The sequence below is a fragment of the Bubalus kerabau genome, chromosome X, assembly GCF_029407905.1.
Source record: "Bubalus kerabau isolate K-KA32 ecotype Philippines breed swamp buffalo chromosome X, PCC_UOA_SB_1v2, whole genome shotgun sequence".
Lineage (NCBI taxonomy): Eukaryota > Metazoa > Chordata > Mammalia > Artiodactyla > Bovidae > Bubalus > Bubalus kerabau.
Window position 1 is genome coordinate 118,002,852 of NC_073647.1, and position 6,318 is coordinate 118,009,169.

A 6,318-nucleotide genomic window follows, 5' to 3' on the forward strand; every position below is an offset into this window, starting at 1 on the left:
CTCCAGGGGATATTCCCAACTAAGAGATCGAACCCATGTCTCTTACGTCTCTTGCATTGGCAGGCAGGATTTTCACCACTAGCACCACATGAGAAGCCCACCTGTCATTCTACTTGGCCTTAATTCCCTCTGTACTGTACTGCACTTGGAAGAAGCCACCACCACCCAGGCTGTTTTGTCCTTCACAAATGTTAACAGAGCACTTCCATTTGCTGTCCAGCTTTGCTGGTCTGAGAGCCCTGCTGCCTCTTTAAAGCACTAATTATCCCCCCTGATCTACTGCATATGACCTTTACAGTTGAACTCTCAAACAGAAATCTCATTTCAACTGTATAAGTTTCTAAGCTGACATCTCATTGTGGACTCTAAGAATGACAACAATGTGGAGCAGCATTACTGTAGATACAGGAACAATGGAGAAGAAGGAGCAAAAGAAGCTGTTAGCACAGAGTTCAATGCATAATGCAGAATCAGATAAGGGTTAATCAAGAGCAATAGGACAGTGAACAGATTTTAGAACCAAAACTTGCTTTTGCCAGCACCAAACTCCTACTCAGCACCAAAATGCCTTGCCTTCCAGAAAACCTCAGAAAATATGTGTGGAATGACAATGGAGTGGGAGCTGAAGCTCCATCAGCTCAGGTCTTATAAATACTCTGCAAACTCCAGGAAGTACTCAAGTTGTTCAGTATCCCCAGGACAGGGAGGACACACTATAGCTGAAGGAAGTTATAGATTCTGTTGAAGTAAAAAGAGTTGGGGTAAAGTAGGGAGAAGTGTAGATTAAAATCCTTTGGAGGCTCAGCATCATCTACCAAGGGGGACTTTTACCAAAAAGCTAGTCATTACCTGGTTTTAACCTGGACATGGGCTTTTCTTGTGTCTCAGCTGGTAAAGAATCTGCCTGCAATGCAGGAGACCTGGGTTCGATCCCTGGGTTGGGAAGAAAATTAGGACAGGAGTTTGAGCAATCTCCAGGAGTTGGTGGTGGGCAGGGAAGCCTGGCATGCTACAGTCCATGGGGTCGCAAAGAGTCAAACACAACTGAGCAACTTAACTGAACTGAACTAAGAAAGTCATAAATATTTTGCTATTCATTTTAAACAGTTCTAAGAACACATATGCCCAGATTGCATACAATGCCTTTACACTTCTAGTTCATTTATGTCCATTTCTGAAATAATCATCTCTGTTTTATCGATGAGGAAACAGAGACTCGGGAAGATTAAGGATATTTTCCAATATTAACTTGGGTTTCCAAGTAACACAGTTAGTGGCAGAGCCGAGCACCTAAACCATGGCAATCTGGCTCTAGTGCCCATACTCCGATCCACTACGCTACAACTCTCTCACATTGTGCCAGACCCAAGACCTTTGATCCATAAACATTAAGCCCACACACCTCTGCTATCCCCCTACCCAGAGCAACAGGGAAAGCTTTAAGGAAACATGAAAGCAGAGCCAGTGTCTAGTTTCATCTGAAGCCCTTTCTCTAAGCTGACCAAATGACTTCCACCTCCAGAACTGACTCCTGTCCCGAGGACCAGCGTCATCTCACTATATGTTCTGCACCTGGCATGACCAGGGCCAGGCTCCCGCAGGAGCAATGGAGGAAAGATGCAGCTCGTCTGCCTTTGTTATTATGTTAGACTGTGGATTTGAGGTCCCTGAACCACTAAGATAAAGTTTGTTTTTTCTTCATACACCTAACTTGGCAGATGCTAGCATTATAGCTGAGCAGATGTTTTCCCTAGAGAATCTGTTTCCAATACCTTATGATGAAGAATCACCTTCAGAGAATAAACAAATGTACATATGTGTAAGCTCCAGCAAGACAAAACCATCTATTTCAGATGAGAGACAACAAATGCTCAGTGCTTTGGGAAATAGATACCAGACAGGCTGGAAGGAAGGATTTATTTTTTAGTGTCATTTCTACTTGAGGTTTTTCACTATCTTCTCCTGCTCCCAGCAATTGCAATTGGGAACATTAATTCTAGATTTTACTGTTTATTTCCCTCAATGCAGTTTACATCAAACTGACAAAAGGCATTTTCATAAACCAAGTATGCTAAATGTGCTTATTTAACATATTTCCACAGTGTTTGAATTTAAACCAGAGAGAAAGAGGGTAACCAGTATATAGCAATGTTTCTTTTTAAAAAACATTTTGGAAGTTTTTTCTATTGGTTTATTATTTTGTTGTCTTTTTTTTAATGGCCAATTTATTCCCAGAGGTATGAAGATACTCATGCAATTCTTTTCAATGTTTATAAGTGGTTATAACTGATCAAGCTTATCTGTCTCAGAAGAACATTGTGGAGTTACTAACATCATTTTATTGAATAATGACATTTCACTCTTCACTTACATCGTCCAGTCAGTTGATATTTACCTGTTAAATAATTCTTAGTGTCATGAGCTTCTATGAATAAGGAAAAGGTGAGTAGGATGTACATATTACATGCACTAAGTCATTTCAGTCATGTCTGACTCTTTGTGACTCCATGGACTCTAGCCAACCAGGCTCCTCTGTCCATGGGATTTTCCAGGCAGGAATACTGGAGTGGGTGCCATTTCCTCCTCCAGGGGATCTTCCCAAACTAGGGATTGAATCTTCGTCTCCTGAATTGGCAGGCAGATTCTTTACCACTGAGTCACCTGGGAACAATTGGATACTAAAATTTAAAAACAACACCATTTACAATAGCCCCTCCATGAAATATATATGTATAAATCTAACAAAATATGTTCAGGATCTATTTGTGGAACTAAATAAAAATACAACTTATCAAAATTGTAAGATGCAAGAAAAAGTATGTAGAGGGAAATTTGAATGGACCTACTCGCATTAAGATGCAAACTACTACCAAAACTCACAAAAGGAAAATTAGGGATGTTGAATAACCATATTAGAATAACTAAATCACAATTAATAATCTTTTAAGAGAAAGCACAAAATCCAGCTAATTTCACTAGTGAATTCAACCAAATATTATAGGAAAAAATTATACCAATTCTCCACCATATATTCCAGAAAATAGAAGCAAAGGTAATACCTCCTAATTCATTCCAGGAGGCCAGCATTATCCTAATACTAAAACCAAATAAAGACATTAGAATGGAAAGCTATAGACTAGTATCTCTCATTCACATAGATGCAAAAATCTTCAACAAAATATTAACAAATAGAATCCAACAATATGTTTTTAAAAAGTATACATCATGACCAAATGGGATTTATTTCAGGAATGCAAGACTAGTTCAACATTCAAAATTCAATCAACATAATCCATAATGTCAGCAGTCTAAAAGTGTAAAATCATATGATCATATCAATAGATGCAGAAAAAGCATTTGACAAATCCAGAACCCATTTGTAATTAAAAAAAAACTCATCAAACTAGAAAGAGAGGGGAACTTTCTCAACTTTATAAATAATATCTGCAAGATATCCATAGCTACCATCATACTTGAGACTGGACTCAAGTATGGACACTTTCCCCCAAAATCAGAAATAAGGCAAGAACGTCCTCTCTCAACTATTCAACATCCTACTGAAAGTCCTAAGTAATGCAAGAATAAGAAATAAATGTATATAGATTTGGAAAGGAAGACATTCTTTGCATATGACATTATTACCTGTGCATAAAATCCCAAAGAATCTCCAAAAAATCTCCTGGAAGTAATAAGCAAGCATAGCAAAGTCATAGGATAGAAAGCTAATATACAAAATTCATAGGATAGGAATTGCATCCCATATGTAGTGATGTTCAGCTACAATTTTAAATTTAAAGAAAATTATCATTTGTAATAGCACTAAAGGAGATCAGTCCTGAGTGTTCATTGGAAGGACTGATGTTGAAGCTGAAACTCCAATACTCTGGCCACCTGATGCAAAGAGCTGACTCATTTGAAAAGACCCTGATGAGGGGAAATATTGAAGGCAGGAGGAGAAGGGGACGACAGAGGATGAGATGATTGGATGGCATCACCGACTCAATGGACGTGAGTTTGGGTAAACTCTGGGAGTTGGTGATGGACAGTGAGGCCTGGCATGCTGAGGTCCATGGGGTCGCAAAGAGCTGGACACGACTGAGCAACTGAACTGAACTGAAAAGTATTAAATACTTCAGTATAAATCTCTTAGAAACATATAGGATCTTTATGTGGAAAACTACAAATCACTAATGACAGAACTAAAAAAGAGCTAAATAACGGAGAGACATCCATGTTCATGTCTTGCATGCATACCTGCTAAGTCACTTCAGTCATGTCCAACTCTGTGCAACCCCATGGACTGTAGCCTGCCGGGCTCCTCTGTCATGAGATTCTCCAGGCAAGCATACTGGAGTGGGTTACCATGTTCTTCTCCAGGGGATCTTCCTGACACAGGGATTGAACCCACATCTCTTATGTCTCCTGCATTGGCAGGCAGGTTCTTTACCACTAGAGCCACCTGGGAAGCCCTAAGTAAACTCAGTATAGTTAAAATGTCAATTCTCCCCTAACTGGTGTTTATGTTTTAAGCAACCCTGATGAAAATGCTATTAGGATTCTCTACACATATAGACAATATGACTAAAATTTTGATGGAGAGATAAAAGAAGTAGAATGATCAAAACAATACTTAAGAAGAACAAATTTGAAGGACTCACACTACCCAATATTAAAATATACTCTAAAGCTACAGTAATTAAGACAGATTGATATTGACCAAAGGATAGACATATAGATCAATGCAAAAAATAGTCCTGAAAGAGGCCCATATTAAGTGAGGTTGATTGACTTTTGACAAAGTTGCAAAGGCAATTCATTAGAGAAAAGATAGTCTTCAACAAAACATGTTGGACCAATTGCATACCCATATGAAAAAAAATTGAACCTTAACCTGTACTTCACATTGTATAAAAAAATCAAAACAAAAACAAAACCCTCAAAATGGATCAAATACCCAAACTCTTAGAATAAAACAGAGAAAACTCCTTGTGGCCTTAGATGACACCAAGATTTCTTTGATATGACACCAAAAGCACCATAAAAGTCCGTAAAAGAAAACAAATTGAAAAAGTGTACAGCTCCCAAATTTTAAAATTTTTCTCTCTGAAAGTGAAAGACACTATAAAGCAAGTGAAAAGACAAGCCACAGACTGAGAAAAATATCTGAAATTCACATATCTGATAAAAGATGTATAACTCAGAAGTCTGTAAGAAAATAATCAAATTTTTAAAACTAGGCAAAGATTTGAATAGACATTTCACCAAAGAAGATACACAGATGACAAATAATCACATAAAAAGATGTTCAACATCACTCATCATTAAAGATATGTAAATTAAAACTACAATGAGATACCATTATCCCCTATCCGAGGGGTTAAATAAAAAATACTGATGATACCCAGTGCCACTGAGGCTTCAAAGCAATTGGAACTCTCATAGGTGGGAATGCAAAATAGCCTAGCCATTCTAGAAAACAGTTTGGCAAAATCTTATAAATTTAAACATACACTTATCATATGACCCAGCTTTCCCACTCTTAGGTATTTACTCTAGAGAAATGAAACTTACATTCACACAAAAACCTATACATGAACATTTACAGCAGCATTATTTGTGGTTACCAAAATCTGGAAGCAAACCAAATATTCTTCATTAAGTGAATGGATAAACATACTGTTGTAGTCAGCAGTAAAAAGGAACAAACTATTGATAGCTTCAACAACATGAGTGAATCCTCAGATACATTATACTAATTAAAATAAATCAGTCTCAAGAGGTTACATACTATATGGTTCCATTCATATGGTATTCTCTAAAAGGCAAAATTATAGGAACATAGAACCTCTCAGTGGTTGCCAGGGACTGTGGATAGAAGGAGTGTCTGAATGCAAAGAGGTAGCAAAAGAGAATCTCGAGCGGTGCAGGAATTTTTCTATATCCTGTTAGTGGTGGTTACAAAAATCTATGCCTGTGTTACAAATCTAAAGTGAATTTTACTATATGCAACTTAATACAAAATAATAAACAATTCTGAGGTACTGACATTTTACTAAATTTGATAATTTAAAAGAAACTCAAGAAAAGCAGGAAAAAGGCAGTCATGGGAGTATATAAAACCATGTAGTTGGTCCCAGCTGTTTCTTAAAGAGAAAAGGTCTGTTTCCTTTTGGTTAACATGTCTTCCTCATTTTCAGGTAATAACAATTCTAAAGTCCTAACACTGCTGTTAGTGACTTAGATGTGTTCATAAATGAAGGCTATGGGCTTATAAAAATCACCTCTAAAAACTGAATCTAAGTGAATTAACTCTATTGA

General features: G+C 37.4%; 1 long non-coding RNA gene across 1 annotated transcript; it reads right to left on the reverse strand.

Annotated features, from left to right (window-relative positions):
- Positions 1-2,235: 2,235 nt before the first annotated feature.
- LOC129639663 (uncharacterized) lies at positions 2,236-6,038 on the reverse strand. Its single transcript, XR_008708534.1, has 3 exons — positions 5,789-6,038; positions 5,572-5,630; positions 2,236-2,661 (listed from the first exon to the last, which is right to left on the reverse strand). It is a non-coding gene; the product is annotated as an uncharacterized LOC129639663 (long non-coding RNA).
- Between the last annotated feature and the right edge of the window lie 280 nt (positions 6,039-6,318).